At 45.1% G+C, this 17,694-nt stretch overlaps 1 protein-coding gene across 2 annotated transcripts in view; it reads left to right on the top strand.

Moving 5' to 3' along the window:
• Positions 1-369: 369 nt before the first annotated feature.
• Positions 370-17,694, top strand: part of LOC122559311 (sodium-coupled neutral amino acid transporter 4-like) — a 115,961-nt gene continuing 98,636 nt past the window's right edge. The window contains exon 1 of one of the 2 annotated variants that reach the window (XM_087997011.1): positions 370-443. The gene's annotated coding sequence lies outside the window, so the exon portion shown is untranslated. Of the gene's footprint in view, positions 444-511; positions 687-17,694 lie in introns of those variants that run through there. The other variant, XM_087997012.1, reaches the window with a different exon arrangement.

Here is a 17,694-nt window from a genome sequence, read left to right as displayed (position 1 = left end):
ATGAGATTGAGACAGATGAGAGAGTAAGGAATGTATTTCCAAAGAGAAACATATAGGAGACAGCATTGGGTCTGTTGGCAATTTGATGGTTGGATGTGCATTTTTTTCTTTAATGAGGCACGAATTAGACTTCTTTGGGGTGTCTGACTTTTGGGGAAGGTTTGGTCAGTATTCCTTTAAGAACAACACTGCACCGCCAGATTGTGTCTGCAAAGCGGATACTGTGGTGAGCTGGAGTCCCCTTTGTTTATGCTGGTTCTTCTTGGACAGTTCCGATTTGATTGACTGGTCCAGGGCGTGTCCTGTCATTCATGAAACATGAAACTGAGTGTTTTCTGTGCTCTGTTCACATGGTGGAAATTTCCACTATCTCTCCAACACTGTTAAATGCAGAGGAGCCCCTCTGAAAAATGACAATTGCTCGATTCACTTGCCATTTAAAGGTGGGTTTAGACCAAGACTTAAGGGGGGAACAAAGCCAGTTAATAAAAACGAGTGTAGATAACATTTAAGTTCCTTTTGCAAACCCAATTTAATCGGTCCAAAGCGTTGAGTATTTTGCTTTTTTTTAAAAAAAAGTGTATTTTTATTTTGGAAATTAAGATGTTGGTGTTTCGGCAAGTTAGAAGCTATTCCAAAATGTGCAAGTGGACAGTTAAGAAAAGCGTCAATTAATCTGGAAATGCGTGAGTAAAGGGAGGATTGTTAAATACTTGTTGGGGTGTCAATGTGAGAATCCTCTTTTCACGACCTGGACTGTTTTAAAGTCTATTCACTCTGTGTTATTGCAGGCGCGTTCGTGGGGTGTTTCTAGACGGGGTGTGTGTTTTATATAACAGCGTCTTTCCCGATTGATTTCTGACAAACCAGCTTTGCTGTGATTGTTGTGTTGCCTTTAACCGCGCGGTGTCTGAGCATTATTTCTGCAAATGTGCTGACCTCGTGGTTCTCAGGTGGGAATTGTTTAGTTTTGTTTCAGATTGTGTATGGCCCGGGCAAGCTCGGCGTTGGGTATACAAATGTGCCGGAATGTGTTTAAAGTCTAGATTGTTTTGTAGTGTTCTGGTGCCTGTTGTACCCGCCTCCCTATTGAATGTTGGATCTCTGGGATCTTTCAGCCCTTGTACTGGATTTATCCTTTTTCCCTGTTTTGTTTCTATCCCCACTCCGCTTCCTGGCAGAGAGTTGGCGGCAAAGTGGGTGGCCCAGGCAGAGGAGTGGGTGTGGGAGGGAATGGGTTAAAAAGGGCTGGCATAGGGAAGTGGGGGGTGGGGGGTAAACTGTGTGTGTGTGTGGGCGCAGTGATTTGGTTTTCAAAATCTTCAGGTCTGACTCTCCACATACACCTGGGCACAAGTGGCACCAATGGGTACCAAAGGGAGTGATCTAACCCAGGTTTCTCATTGCCTACCATTGGCTGTCCTACACGGTTTCCACTAAATAAAAAACTGAATGAACTGCGGATGCTCTAAATCTAGAAACAAAAACCAAAATTGCTGGAAAAGCTCAGCAGCTCTGGGAGTATCTATGGAGAGAAATCAGACTTAACAGTTCGGGTCTGGTGTTCTGAGGAAGGGTCACCGGACCTGAAACGTTAACTCCTGACTTCTCTTCACAGAAGCTATGATGTGGACGTGCATGTGTTGGACTGGAGTGGACAAAGTTAAAAATCACACAACGCCAGGTTATAGTCCAACAGGTTTAACTGAAAACACTAGCTTTTGGAGCACTGCACCTTCATCAGGTGGTTGGTGGACTTGATGAACCACCTGATGAAGGAGCAGTGCTCCAAAAGCTACTGTTTTCAGTTAAACCTGTTGGACTATAACCTGGTGTTGTGTGATTTTTAACTTTGTTCACAGATGCTGCCAGACCTGCTGAGCTTTCTAGCAACTTCAGTTTTGGAATTTTCAGTGGCTTGGTGTACTTCACACAGCAGTCTTACTGCGAAGATTTTTCTCCCCACCTTTACTTTTTTGGGAGGTCCTGTACCAGTCTCCTGCTTGAATTTACCATCTGTGAGCTGACAGACACCTTGATAGGTTACCAGGCAGTGAAAATGCAGGTATCAATTACATGATACTGAATGGCTATATTCTCCCTTTTGTTCCCTAATGCTTCTTCAAAATTATTTTCTCCCAAAAATATTATTTTATTAATGAAATTTGTGAAAACAGAGGAATAAGATGGGATCTTCTTGAAACAGGCATGATTCTGAGGAGGCTTGATAGGTTTGTTGTTGAAAGAATAACTCCCCCCGCTCCCCTCCCCCACCCACCCACTGTCAAGGGGTCTCGCACTAGAGGATGTTGTTTACAACTCCGTAGTCTCCCATTTGAGACAGAAAATGTCTTTCGTTGAGAGTCTTTGGGATTCGATTTCTCAAAATAGAATCTTTACATATTCTTAAAGGCTGAGGTAGGTAGATTTTTTTTTTGATGAGCAAAGGGATGAAAGATTGTTGGGGGTATAAAGAAATGTAGAGTGGAGGCTAAAATCCAATCAGCCATGATCTGAATGAATGGGGCAGCAAGTTCGAAGGACCAAACGGCTGACTGTTGTTTCTGACATTTGTATGTATGTTCTGAGGGTTGTGAATCTCTAAAACTCTTGTCTACAGAGAGTGGTGAAGGTGAAGTCTTTGAATTCTTCCAAGCGGCACAGTGGCTCAGTGGTTAGCACTGCAGCCTCACGGCTCCAGGGACCCAGGTTTGATTCCAGCCTCGGGCAACTGTCTGTGGAGTTTGCACATTCTCCCTGCGTCTTCGTGCTCCGGTTTCCTCCCACAGTCTAAAGATATGCAGGTTAGGTGGATTGGCTGTGCTAAATTGCCTGTAATGTTTGGTGCATTAATCAGGGGAAATGTAGAGAAATAAGACAGTGGGTTACTCTTCGGAGGGTCGGTGTGGGACTTGCTGGGCCGAAGGGCCTGTTTCCACACTGTAGGGATTCTAAGTTTCAGAAGAAGATAGGATTTTGATAGTGAGGTGTCTGCGGCCATTGGGGTAGGCAAGAAGGTGTAGTTGAAGACACACCTTTAATCTTAATCTTAATCTGTAATCGTGTGGTAGAGCAGACTAGAGGTGCTGAGTAGTGTACTCCTAATTCCTACATTTATATATGCACTGTGTTACAGTTCAAGTTTGACATTACCTAAATTACATCACAAAGGGAGTTCTTTCAGTAGAGATGCCTCATCACACTTAACATTGCAAACCATATTTACAATTCACGTTTCACATCAGATATGGATGCGAGCATAAGAGGTACAGTTAGTAAGTTGGAGGTGTAGTGGACAGCGAAGAGGGTTACCTCCGATTACAACAGGATCTTGATCAGATGGGCCAATGGGCTGAGAAGTGGCAGATGGAGTTTAATTCAGATAAATGCAAGGTGCTGCATTTTTGGAAAGCAAATCTTTGCAGGACTTATACACTTAATGGTAAGGTCCTAGGGAGTATTACTGAACAAAGGGACCTTGGAGTGCAGGTTCATAGGTCCTTGAAAGTGGAGTCGCAAGTAGATAGGATAGTGAAGAAGGCATTTGGTATGCTTTCCTTTATTGGTCAGAGTATTGAGTACAGGAGTTGGGAGGTCATGTTGCGGATGTACAGGACATTGGTTAGGCCACTGTTGGAATATTGCATGCAATTCTGGTCTCCTTCCTATTGGAAACATGTTGTGAAACTTGAAAGGGTTCAGAAAGGATTTACAAGGATGTTGCCAGGGTTGGAGGATCTGAGCTACAGGGAGAGGCTGAATAGGCTGGGGCTGTTTTCCCTGGAGCGACAGAGGCTGAGGGGTGACCTTATAGAGGTTTACAAAATTATGAGGGGCATGGATAGGATAAATAGGCAAAGTCTTTTCCCTGGGGTTGGGGAGTCCAGAACTAGAGGACATAGGTCTCTCTTATATCTTTCCCCTCTCACCCTAAACCTAAGGGGCAACCTTTTCACGCAGAGGGTGGTACGTGTATGGAATGAGCTGCCAGAGGATGTGGTGGAGGCTGGTACAATTGCAACGTTTAAGAGGCATTTGGATGGGTATATGAATAAGAAGGGTTTGGAGGGATATGGGCCAGGTGCTGGCAGGTGGGGCTAGATTGGGTTGGGATATCTGGTCGGCATGGACGGGTTGGACCGAAGGGTCTGTTTCCATGCTGTACATCTCTGACTCTATATTCTCTGGTGCTCTCAGTCCATCAGATTTTACATGGTTTTCAGTTGCTTGCTGTACTGTAATGGGAGGTTCTTGGACAGATGCCTTATCCCATTAAACATTATTTCCAGCAAGGTTACAGATGTCCACTCGAGTATTGATAAATTCAGGGAGGTGGATGGTGGTGTTTGGGTGCAGAGGAACTGAATGAAGAAGCAGTTTCCCGTTCCCATTCAATGGCTTTCCTGTATCCAGGATTTGAGAACGCACTCTAGACTGACACTTCAGCATGTTAATGGGGACATTGTGCATACTTTCAGAGGAGACACACTTCAATCTGTTGGATTGTCATGAAAAGTCTGACTGTGATCCATACAGAAATACGTGATTTTGTTTCGTTCAACTTTTGTGGCCACAATTTATCTTTTATCAATAAATTGGCTCTTTATCTCATTGATATTGTGAAAATTGGTTGTTCTGTCATATAATGGAAATACAATACAATTCAGAAATAGTCAATTGGCTGTGAAATGATTTGGGACATCTTTGGAATTTGAAAGGTGCTATGTAAATGCAGGATCTTTCTGTCTGTTGAAGAGTGCGTGCATTTGGATGTTAAGTGAAAATAGTTTGGGATTAGCCTCCCTATTCCCAAATTCACCTCACACTGGCAATGAGAACCATGATTGTCTTCCAAGAGAAGAAGATCCCTCCAAACTTCTCCAGCAACTACACCACTCCAGATTTCCCACACAACACTGTGTGGTTGTTTGCAAAAATTGCACGTAGGATTGTAATCAAATTTAGGATTGGCACTAGTAACCTGGAGTCCTCTCTGGTAGATATTTGTGTGATACATACTGTGAGGGCTTAACATGAAAACTACTTCTCAGGATAAGGTAATATCCCAAATCACAATTAGATTCAGTGACAAAAACAGAAATTGCTGGAAAATCTCAGCAGGTCTGGCAGTATCTGTGGAGAGAAATTAGAATCAATGTTTCGGGACCAGTGACTCTTTTCGGAACCCTTTTCTGAAAACGGTCACTGGATTTGAAACATTAACTCTGATTTCTCTCCACAATGTTGCCAAAGCTGCTGAGATTTTTCAGCATTTTCAGGTTTTTTTTTTCTGATTTCCAGCATCCGCAGTTCATTTGTTTTAAAATTGGATTCAGTGAATTGGTGTGAAGAGTAAAGAAACTAAATAATAACTTGATTTATATTTCGATCTAACTGTAATAGAAGATAGTGGTGTTTTTTTGCATAATGAGATTTCAGAGGTCTGCACTATGCTCAAAATATCTCTGTGTCTAGATAAAGATGCCTTGTGCAAAATGCAGGGATGTATGTGAAATACTATTGAAATGTAAATGTAATCCTGTCCAACACACAGACTGTCAACTTCCATCTTTGTGACTGTGATTATCTCTACCCCAGGTGCCCAAAAATGTCTCTAGCTTTTGCAGTGATGGGTCATTCCAAGTGACATCTGTGCATGGTTCAGAACATGCTAGCAATATTTTAACTCTCTCATCCCTGTTCTTGTTGGGGGTTCAAATAAGGCATTCAGAATATTGTAGGGACCTGATGTGTGCTGCGCGGTTAATGCCAAATGGCTCAAAGTATTTATAGGAGAAAGTGAGGGCTGCAGATGCTGGAGATCATAGCTGAAAATGTGTTGCTAGAAATGCGCAGCAGGTCAGGCAGCATCCAAGGAACAGGAGAATCGACGTTTCGGGCACAAGCCCTTCTTCAGGAATGAGGAAAGTGTGTCCAGCAGGCTAAGATAAAAGGTAGGGAGGAGAGACTTGGGGGAGGGGCTTTGGAAATGCGATAGGTGGAGGGAGGTCAAGGGGAGGGTGATAGGCCGGAGTGGGGTGGGGGCGGAGAGGTCAGGAAGAAGATTGCAGGTTAGGAAGGCGGTGCTGAGTTCGAGGGATTTGACTGAGACAAGGTGGGGGGAGGGGAAATGAGGAAACTGGAGAAATCTGACTTCATCCCTTGTGGTTGGAGGGTTCCCAGGCAGAAGATGAGGCACTCTTCCTCCAACTGTCGTGTTGCCATGGTCTGGCGATGGAGGAGTCCAAGGACCTGCATGTCCTTGGTAGAGTGGGAGGGGGAGTTAAAGTGTTGGGCTATGGGGTGGTTGGGTTGGTTGGTCCGGGTGTCCCAGAGGTGTTCTCTGAAACGTTCCGCAAGTAGGCGGCCTGTCTCCCCAATATAGAGGAGGCCACATCGGGTGCAGCGGATGCAATAGATGATGTGTGTGGAGGTGCAGGTGAATTTGTGGCGGATATGGAAGTGTCCCTTGGAGCCTTAGAGGGAAGTAAGCGGGGAGGTGTGGGCGCAAGTTTTGCATTTCTTGCGGTTGCAGGGGAAGGTGCCGGGAGTGGAGGTTGGGTTGGTGGGGGGTGTGGACCTGACGAGGGAGTCATGGAGAGAGTGGTCTTTTAGGAACGCTGATAGGGGAGGGGAGGGAAGGGAAATATATCCCTGGTGGTGGGGTCCGTTTGGAGGTGGCGGAAATGATGGCGGATGATACGTTGTACATGGAGTTTGGTGGGGTGGTAGGTGAGGACCAGTGGGGCTCTGTCCTGGTGGTGGTTGGAGGGGCGGGGCTCAAGGGCGGAGGAGCGGGAAGTGGAAGAGGTGTAGTCTAGGTAGCTGTGGGAGTCATAGCCACAGCTACCTAGACTATACCTCCTCCCACCCTGCCCCCTGTAAAAGCGCCATCCCATATTCACAATTCCTTCGTCTCCACCGCATCTGCTCCCAGGATGACCAGTTCCAAAACCGTACAACCCAGATGGCCTCCTTCTTCAAGGACCGCAATTTCCCGCCAGACGTAGTTGACGATGCCCTCCACCGCATCTCTTCCACTTCCCGCTCCTCCGCCCTTGAGCCCCACCCTTCCAACCGCCACCAGGACAGAACCCCACTGGTCCTCACCTACCACCCCACCAACCTCCATGTACAACGTATCATCCGCCGTCATTTCCGCCACCCCCAAACGGACCCCACCACCAGGGGTATATTTCCCTCCCCTCCCCTATCAGCGTTCCGAAAATACCACTCCCTCCATGACTCCCTCGTCAGGTCCACACCCCCCACCAACCCAACCTCCACTCTCGGCACATTCCCCTGCAACCGCAAGAAATGCAAAACTTGCGCCCACACCTCCCCCCTTACTTCCTTCCAAGGCCCCAAGGGACACTTCCATATCCGCCACAAATTCACCTGCACCTCCACACACACCATTTATTGCATCCGCTGCACCCGATGTGGCCTCCTCTATATTGGGGAGACAGGCCACCTACTTGCGGAACGTTTCAGAGAACACCTCTGGGACACCTGGACCAACCAACCCAACCACCCCGTAGCTCAACACTTTAACTTCCCCTCCCACTCCACCAAGGACATGCAGGTCCTTGGACTCCTCCATCGCCAGACCATGGCAACACGACAGTTGGAGGAAGAGCGCCTCATCTTCCGCCTAGGAACCCTCCAACTACAAGGGATGAAGTCAGATTTCTCCAGTTTCCTCATTTCCCCTCCCCCCACCTTGTCTCAGTCAAATCCCTCGAACTCAGCACCGCCTTCCTAACCTGCAATCTTCTTCCTGACCTCTCCGCCCCCACCCCACTCCGGCCTATCACCCTCCCCTTGACCTCCTTCCACCTATCGCATTTCCAAAGCCCCTCCCCCAAATCCCTCCTCCCTACCTTTTATCTTAGCCTGCTGGACACACTTTCCTCATTCCTGAAGAAGGGCTTGTGCCCGAAACGTTGATTCTCCTGTTCCTTGGATGCTGCCTGACCTGCTGCGCTTTTCCAGCAATACATTTTCAGCTCAAAGTATTTATAGTTTATCAAGAAATGGGCAGCATGGTGGCTCAGTGGTTAGCACAGCGACCTCACAGCGCCAGAGATCTGGGTTCAATTCCATCCTTGGATGACCGTCTGTGCAGTTTGCACATTCTCCCCGTGTCTGCGTGAGTTTTCCCCCCACTGTCCAAAGATGTGCAGGTTAGGTGAGGTGACCAAGGTAATTTACCCCAGTATTCAGGGATGTTTGGGTTAGGTGCAATAGTCACGGGTAAATGTAGAGTAATAGGGAAAGAGTCTGGATGGATTACTTTTCAGAGGGTCGGTGTGGACTTGTTGGGCCGAATGGCCTGTTTCTATACTGTAGGGATTCATTTTATGAAAATAAAGTATATCCTGAGCATTGTACTTTGGAAATGGGTTAATTAATGATTTTTTTTTTCTTGTGTACATGGCAAGTGTAAATGAAAGTCCAAGTACCTGCTGTGTCCTTTCACATGCTGGTTGTATAGAACCCTACTGCATGGAAACAGGCCAATTGGTCCAACAAATCCACACTGACTCTCCTGAAAAGCATCCCACCCTGACTCAACCTCCTAGCCTATCCTTTTAACCCTTTGTTTCCCACAGCAAATCCCTCTAACCTATACATCCCTGGATACTATAGGCAATTTAGCAATTTATAGAAAGTGAGGACTGCAGATGCTGGAGATCAGAGTCAAAAAGTGTGGTGCTGGAAAAGCGCAGCAGATCAGGCAGTATCTGAGGAGCAGGAGAGTCAACGTATAGGCATAAACATCAGGAATGTAGCCTGACTAATCCACCTAACCTGCACATCTTTGGACTGTGGGAAGAAACAGTGCAAACTCCACACAGATAGACATCCAAGGCTGGAATTGAACCCAGGTTTATGGCATTGTGAGGCATCAATGTTAACTACTGAGCCAGTAGAGAGAAGATGTTATGGAAACCCACAAGATTCTTGGGGAAATTGACAGATACAGAAAAGTTGTTGCCCTTTGTGAGAGAAGCTAGGACCAGAAGGAATTAAGAGCCATGGGTAAAAGGCAGGAAAGTGGGGTTGAGGAATATGAGCTAGCCATGATCTCATTGAATAGTGGAGCAGACTTGACAGGCTAAACGGCTGCCATCTGCTCCTATGTCTTTTGATGCGAAGGTCAAATCCCACTACTTGGCACTTGGATGCCAACCCATCTTAAAAACCCAGGACTTGGTGATCTCCTTGAGCTATTGCTCTTTCTGCCTGACCTTGCAGTCCTGTCAGCACCTCCCACCTGAGCCCTGACCCTGCTGTGGTTGCTGACCATTCTTGATACTGTCCCACTGAGAAGCAGCAGTCCCACTCTCGCCTTGTTTAGCTGCTGGCTCTGTGGTGGAGCTGCAGGATAGGCATCAATCCAATGCTTCACCTGTTGGCATACTTCCATTCTGTGGGGATGGGTGAACAGTTCCCCCTCTGCTTTTCCAAATCCAGTCCAAGAATTTATTGCTGCTGCAGCCTTCCTCATTGGAAAGACACTAGAATGATTAATTACAGGAAGGCAATCAGCTCGAGAAGCTGACAAGATTGAGATAATAATCCTTGTGTTGTTCAATGGGAGGTTCGCTGACATGAAGGTGTTTGTCTGATGCAACTCAATGATTGAATGCTGAGATAAAATGTGTTAGCTTTCTGGTTGAGATGATCCCAGTTATTTACCAGTTAAGCTTGGAAATTGAGTCAGAATTGATTGGAACACGTGGAATTTGCATCCAGCTTGGAAAAGGTATGGAAATTAATGCTTATTTTGTTTATTTAAAGTCTATTTAAAGTGGCTAAGCTAGTTTGAGGAGAAAGTGAAGACTGCAGATGCTGGAGATCAGAGCTGAAAATGTGTTGCTGGAAAAGCGCAGCAGGTCAGGCAGCATCCAGGAACAGGAGAATCGACGTATCTGAAGAAGGGCTCATGCCCGAAACGTCGATTCTCCTGCTCCTTGGATGCTGCCTGACCTGCTGCGCTTTTCCAGCAACACATTTTCAGCTCAAGCTAGTTTGAGGTAAACCTTGTTAGACCGTATGTAAAAATTGGCTGAAATGAAAATAATAAATAAAGTCACTATAGTCCTGCTCTCTGATGAGAAAGGGAGATGATTGGTGGTTTGACCTGAGGGTTAGCACGTGTCAGGCAAAAGGAGAATCCTTTATGGTAACATCAGTCAGTGCATGAATTGAACCCATTCTGTTGGCGTTACTCCATGTTATAAGCCAGCTGAGCTAACCAACCCCTGAGGGTGAATAACAAAGAACCATAGAATCGCTACAGTGTGCAAACAGGCCATTTGGCCCAACACGTCCACACCAACCCTCTGAAGAGTATCCCACCCAGACCCATTCCCCTACCCTATTACTTTACATTTCCCCTAACTAATGTGCCCAGCCTGCACATCCCTAAACACTATGGGTAATTTAGCATGGCCAGTTCACCTAACCTGCACATCTTTGGACTGTGGGAGGAAACTGGAGCACCCGGAGAAGACCCACGCAGACACTGGAAGAATGTGCAAACTCTGTTCAGGCAGTCGCCCGAGGGTGGAATCGAACCCTAGGCACTGTGTGACACAGCAGTGTGAACCACTGAGCCACCGTGCTGCCCCATAACATCAAGTAAACCTGCATTTCAAGTCAAAAAGGCAGGTAGCCTGGGAAGGTTAGGGAGCTTTATGCTGCTTTGCTAAGCAGGGGTTGTGGATGAGTAGAAATCGTTGGTAGACTTCGCTGGCAAGATTCACAGGGTCGTACCTATGGTAGAGGGTGGCTTAGCTCAACTAGTTAGCTGGTTTGCAATTCAAAGTGGCACCAATAGTGTGGGTTCAGTTCTTGCACCAAATGAGATTACCATGAGGGACTCTCCTTCTGAACCTCTCTCCTAGCCAGAGGTGTGGTGACCCTCAGGTTAACCACCATCAGTCATTTCTCTCTCTAGTGAACAGGACTATGACAATGTTGCTCCACATTATGAAAATAACAATCAATTTTATAAAGCGTAGTAAAGTTTCCTGCACAATGCCTGGACTAAGAAGGGGAAGGGCCAAACATAAGATGTACCTGATCTCTCGAAATGCAGAAAATTGCGAAGTGAATGCCGTGGCACGCTGTCTAAAATGCACAGATGTAATCTGGCGATAGTGTTATTAGTGAGCAGCCTGCTGGGAATGGCAGATGGATAACACAACACTTTCTCCAAAAAGGCCTCATTAGTGGCAATTAAAGTTTGCCAAATGTTCTCCCTCTGCCCACTTTATTTGAAAAGCAACAGACAAGAAGCATAAAACTACTATGACTGGGATCACCAGCCCCATTTTGTAACTGCAGTTTGTATCATAGGTTCTTTGAACAAACATACTACAAAGGATATTTGTGTAAAGAGAGTCAAAGGTTTGACGGTGGCGATATGCAACTACCCTTGATCCGCCACTCTGAAATAATGACTTTAGCTTCCCCGATATTGGAGAAGATTCCTGCTCAACAGGGTGCTTGTTGGTCAGATATGCAGCTGAATAGTTTAATCATGGTGAAGCGAGGCGATGTTGGTGAGATCATGCTTGGTGTCATTAGTATACATGTGAAAATGGATTCTTGCTTTTGTTTATAATCTACATGCCCCTCAGTGACATTACCCAAAAACAAAGTTTCCATGGTCCCACTCTCTCATTAGAAAGCAGTGATAAATTTAACTTGACAGCCTCAGGTGAGGTTGAGAAGGTGGAACCATCATGATAGCCTGACAGCCAGTTGTGGCAGTCAACTGAGCTAACTGACCTACAATGATAAGAAATTGGAGGGGATCAAAGATGGATCCTTGGCTGACACCAGTGTGGGAGCATATAGAGAAGCCATTGTATTCTCTGAGTACAGTGTACACGTGAGAATAGAGTAGCTGAGTAGAGGTCCTGCATAGCTATGGGGAAGGTATTTAAAGATGGTGATGTGTTCAACCATGTTGAAGATTGCAAACAGACAGAAAAGAATGAGGAAAAAATTTGTGTTCGTTCTTGTCACTGAGGATGTTATTTGCAACTTTAAGAACTGTTTGCATAAATCTGGTTGATTGTGATGTGGGGAGAGGTCAGAAAAAGATAGGAATGGACTTAGGAGGTGATGACATTGAGAAAGATTTAGTGTCCGGTCTAAATAAATGCTCAGAGTCAAAAAGTGTGGTGCTTGAAAAGCATAGCCATTCAGGCAGCATCTGAGGAGCAGGAGAGTCGACATTTTGAGCATGAGCTCTTCATCAGGAATGGAATCTCTCTACTATCTCACTCTGCGTTATCTATGTGCATGTCTGACATCCAGACCTGGACGGTACAAAGCTTAAAAACCATTTTTAGAAGCATCGAAAAGTGAGAAACATGGGAAGTTCAAAACTATTTAGAGTCCATGCACTTAGACCATTTAAATGATGTGCACGTGCAAATGGAAGCTAGCCTTGGGGAGGGTAAGAACATCGGGAGGTAGAAGCTATACAGCAGTTGCATTTATGAAGGGGAAATCATGCTTGACTAATCTTCTGGAATTTTTTGAGGATGTAACTCTGAAGATGGACGAGGGAGATCCAGTAGATGTATTGTACCTGGACTTTCAGAAAGCTTTTAATAAAGTCCCACATAGGAGGTTAGTGAGCAAAATTAGGGTGCATGATATTGGGGGCAAAGTACTAACTTGGATTGAAAGTTAGTTGGCTGATAGGAAAGCAAGAGTAGTGATAAACGGCTCCATTTGGGAATGGCAGGCAGTGACCAGTGGGGTACCGCAGGGATCAGTACTGGGACCGCAGCTTTATACAATATATGTTAATGATATAGAAGATGGTATTAGTAATAACATTAGCAAATTTGCTGATGATATTAAGCTGGGCAGCAGGGTGAAATGTGATGAGGATGTCAGGAGATTACAGGGTGACCTGGACAAGTTAGGTGAGTGCTCAGATGCATGGCAGATGCAGTTTAATGTGGATAAATGTATGGTTATCCACTTTGGCAAGAACAGGAAGGCAGATTACTACCTCAATGGAATCAATTTATGTAAAGGGGCAGTACAGAGAGATCTGGGTGTTCTTGTACACCGGTCAATGAAGGTAAGCATGCAGGTACAGCAGGTAGTGAAGAAGGCTAATAGCATGCTGGCCTTCATAACAAGAGGGATTGAGTATAGAAGCAAAGCGGTTCTTCTGCAGCTGTACAGGGCCCTGGTGAGACCACACCTGGAGTAGTGTGTGCAGTTCTGGTCTCCAAATTTGAGAAAAGACATTCTGGCTATTGAGGGAGTGCAGCGTAGGTTCACGAAGTCAATTCCTGGAATGGCGGGATTAGCTTACACTGAAAGACTGGAGCGACTGGGCTTGTATACCTTTGAGTATGGAAGACTGAGAGGGGATCTGATTGAGACATATAAGATTATTAAAGGATTGGACACTATGGAGGCAGGAAACATGTTTCCACTGATGGGTGAATGCCGAACCAGAGGACACAGCTTAAAAATACGGGGTAGACCATTTAGGATAGAGATGAGGAGAGACTTCTTCACCCAGAGAGTGGTGGCTGTGTGGAATGCTGTGCCCCAGAGGGCAGTGGAGGCCCAGTCTCTGGATTCATTTGAGAAAGAGTTGGATAGAGCTCTCAAGGATTGTGGAATCAAGGGTTATGGAGATAAGGCAGGAATAGGATACTGATTAAGGATGATCAGCCATGATCATATTGAATGGTGGTGCAGGCTCGAAGGGCAGAATGGCCTACTCCTGCACCTATTGTCTATTGCATTCCTGAGCCTTGGTTATATCACAACTGTCAGCAGTTTTGTGCAGCACACCTTAGGGTACATTGGCTTTGGCAGGAGTGAAGTGTAGATTTAGTGGACTGCTACCAAGAATCCAAGGGGGAGGTTACAAGTTACCCTTCTACAGCCATTCAACTTGTGAACTTAACTTGTTGAGTTACATTCAGATTTAATAACATTATATATGCACAAGTAAATGATGTAGTGATGGGAATCTCAAGATCCATCGAGATCTCAAGATCTCATTCATGTTTTTGTCAGTTTACACAAGAAATCTGTTTTTGATGGAACGAACCTTAACTTCCAGCCGATGCAAGCTTCTCGCGCATCGGTGACATCTTTCCAATCCTTGAATCTACACCCACCTGTAATCAGTTTAATATCTCTAAAGCTCAGTTTCACTTTTTTGAGATGGAACAGTCTAACATGTTCCCTTTCCCAGGCAGGATAGTTGTGAAATCCGTGCTCGGATGCTCCACTGCAGTCTGCCAGAAGGCCATCGTCATCAGACAGTAAATATGCTGGGATTCCTAAAGCTTCACGGTTATAGGTTTGGCTGCATCAGCAATCTTGTAAATAGGGCATTTGCCATTTTGCAAACATGATGCAGAAGTAGAGCACAACCAAGCCATTGTGCAGGACAGTGACTGTCCTGACCAGATCGTTCGTCGTTTACTGTATTGTGCAAACTCTCAAATGGGCTAAAGACCTGAAAAGGGATCAGGAAATGTAAGACCTCTCAAAAGGTGAGCTATATGTTAAGCAAGTCATCACACTGCTATCATGTAATGATTACATGAGTTCTATTTCCACTACGCTAATACTGCTATCAGTTTGAAAAGACTCCCTGCCCACCCCACCATTGCATTTCAGGGTCAGTGTGATACATAGACCACGTGGCAGAGTTATCGTGTGATTGAAGCAAACAGAAGTGCCTTTGATTTTTCCTAAAAGCCAGGGTATACTCAACTAGCCCATGCTTACAATACTCATTCTTGAAAGAAAACACCTATTACAAAACACTTGTAATCGGGGCAGCACTTGTTGAACAATCCTGAGTGCACCAATAGCTACACTAGGAACCAGTTTAAAATTACCAGTCAGGCTCATAGTGTGGATCATTTACTCTTGCTGGAAGTGATGTGTCCGTACACAGGGAACCAGTCTCTGCAAAGTAAAGAAACAACTTTTACTGCCTTGCATTCCCGTTGCCCACCCAGGAGCTGGAGAATCCAAAGGCTCCCTGTCGTTTTCTTCAGAGCAATGTCTTAGCCAAACAAAGCTGCCAGGCCAACCAGTCCGCTCCTGTAATATAAATAGTTACGATCTTTTGAAATGTTAAAAATCACACAACACCAGGTTATAGCCCAAAAAGTTTATTTGGAAGCAGTAGCTTTCAGACCACTGTTCCTTCATCAGGTGGTTGAGGATTATAAGATCATAGGACACAGAGTTTACAGTGTGGTATAACTGAAATTATATATCGAAAAATAACTGGATTGTTTGTTAAGTCTCTCACCTTTTAATATTCTTGCTTTTGTCCTGATGAGTGCCAGATATGAAGCCTTAACAATGTGTCCTCTTCTTAGCAATATTCAAGTTCTAGTTAGTGGAGTGAGTTGAATTAGACAGCAGCTTTCAGAACTGCTGGACAGCTCAAAATGCTTACTAACTGGTGAAATACTTTCGTGACATTTAGCCATTGTTGTAATGTAGGAAATGCAGAAACAGATTTTCTGCACAGCAAGCTGCAGTTTGATAATGGAGGAGAGTAGATGGAAATATTTAATTAAGTAACTGCTCTGGTTGTTTTCCCTCCTACAAAACAGGACTGGACAATAAGATGTAGGAGCAGCAGTAACCCATTCAGACCATCGAGTCTGCTCCGCAACTCAATAAGATCGAGCCTGATCTGATAATCATCAGCTCTACTTTCCTGCCTTTTCCCATAATTCTTGATTCCTTTACTGATTTAAAAAAAAAATTGGCTGTCTTAGCCTTGAATTCACTAAATGATTCAACCTCAACTGACCTCTGTGGTAAAGAATTCCACAGATTCGTTAACCCAAGTCCAAAGGTGTATAAGTTAGAGTGGGTAGGCCATGCTAAATGGCCCATTGTGTCTAGGAATGTGCAGGCTAGGTGGGAAATGCAGGGTTACAGGGATAGGGTGGGAGCATAGGTTGATGGGATGCTCTTCAGAGGGTCGGTGTGGACTCTATGAACCAAATGGCCTACTTCCACATTGTAGGGATTCTGTGAGAAGATCCATTTCTTCATCTGTGTGACCCCTTAATCCGAAACTATGCCTTCTGGCCCTAGCTTCTACCACAGTAGGAAACAACAATCCCAGATGAGGATTCTGGGTAATCCAAGATGGAGGATGGGAAAAATTTCTGGCTGTAACAGCTGCTCCTTTTTTAGGTATTGGAGGTGATTTCCTCGAATTCCAGGAGCATCGATTACTGTTTTATATGCTGTTGCATTGTTTTGGAATTTGGGAAAAACAAAGTTAAAACATCAGCAGTTTTAAAAGGGAGAAGAACAGACAAAGGAAGCACATGGTGAGGTCATTGCAGGAGAGAGAGAGAGAGAGAGAGAAACTACAGTGAACCTGCACAGTTGCTGCTTTTGCTTGCATGTTTCAGTAAGGTCTCCTCTCCTTCTTCTGAACATCAATGAGTGCGGGTCTAACCTACTCCACCTTGGTTTATAAAATAGTCCTTCCGTACTCAGGATCAATCTATTGAACTTCCTTTGGACCATCTCTAATGCTAGTCTGCATTTCCTTAGAGAGAGGGACAGAAACAGTTCACAGTATTCAGTGTGCCCAGGCTCGTGCCCTGTATGGTTTCCTATATGGAGAAAGTGAGGTCTGCAGATGCTGGAGATCAGAGCTGAAAATGTGTTGCTGGAACAGCGCAGCAGGTCATGCAGCATCCAGGGAACAGGAGAATTGACGTTTCAGGCATTCCTGAAGAAGGCCTTATGCCCGAAACGTCGATTCTCCTGTTCCCTGGATGCTGCCTGACCTGCTGCGCTGTTCCAGCAACACATTTTCAGCGCTGGTTTCCTATATGACCAGGCAGAGGCAACATGGCTTTCAAAAAGGGAAGTTATGTGTAACTAATATATTGGATTATTAACAAAGTAATATTCATGGTGGATAGAGGAAAACTAGTAGATGTGATGTACTTGCTTTCCAAAAGGTATTTCATCAGGTGCTGCATTAAGATTAAGAAGCAGGAAGTAAGGACAACTGGGTCTTTATCAGAATAAGTTAAAGAACGTTAGATGCTGGAACAAACAAAACAGAAATTTCTAGAGAAACTCAGCAGATCTTACAGCATCTTTGTATAGGAAGCACTTTGAGTTCTGTCACTCGTTTTCAGAGATGTGATGATGGTTCTGTGGTCATTATTACTGAGACTAGCCTTCAGTTCCACATTTTACGAATTGAATTCAAATTCTACCGATTACTGTAGTGGGTTTATGAGCCCAAGTCTCCCAGGACATTAGGAGAAAGTGAGGACTGCAGATGCTGGAGATCAGAGTCAAGAGTGTGCTGCTGGAAAAGCACAGCATCCGAGGAGCAGGAGAATCAACGTTTCGGGCATAAGTCCTTCATCAGCAAGCAGAACGATAGCCTGGGCCTCTGGGTTACCAGTCCAGTAACAATACCACACATCAGCCGTGTGAGATAAACATACAACACTGTGGATGCTTTACCAGCAGACTCGCAATACGACTCAATGTCTTGGAAAATGCAATTGTTCAAACACAGGGCCCTGTCCTTTACAAACAGAACATTTTCCACACATTATGCCTTCTTCAACTGACGCAAAGCTGTTGGTAGGTGCGGAGTGGATATGGGGT

The sequence above is a fragment of the Chiloscyllium plagiosum genome, unplaced genomic scaffold, assembly GCF_037043375.1.
Source record: "Chiloscyllium plagiosum isolate Xiang-an unplaced genomic scaffold, Cpla_swu_hap1 HiC_scaffold_19, whole genome shotgun sequence".
In the NCBI taxonomy this organism is placed as follows: Eukaryota; Metazoa; Chordata; class Chondrichthyes; order Orectolobiformes; family Hemiscylliidae; genus Chiloscyllium; species Chiloscyllium plagiosum.
This window is presented reverse-complemented; position numbering and strand designations above follow the sequence as displayed.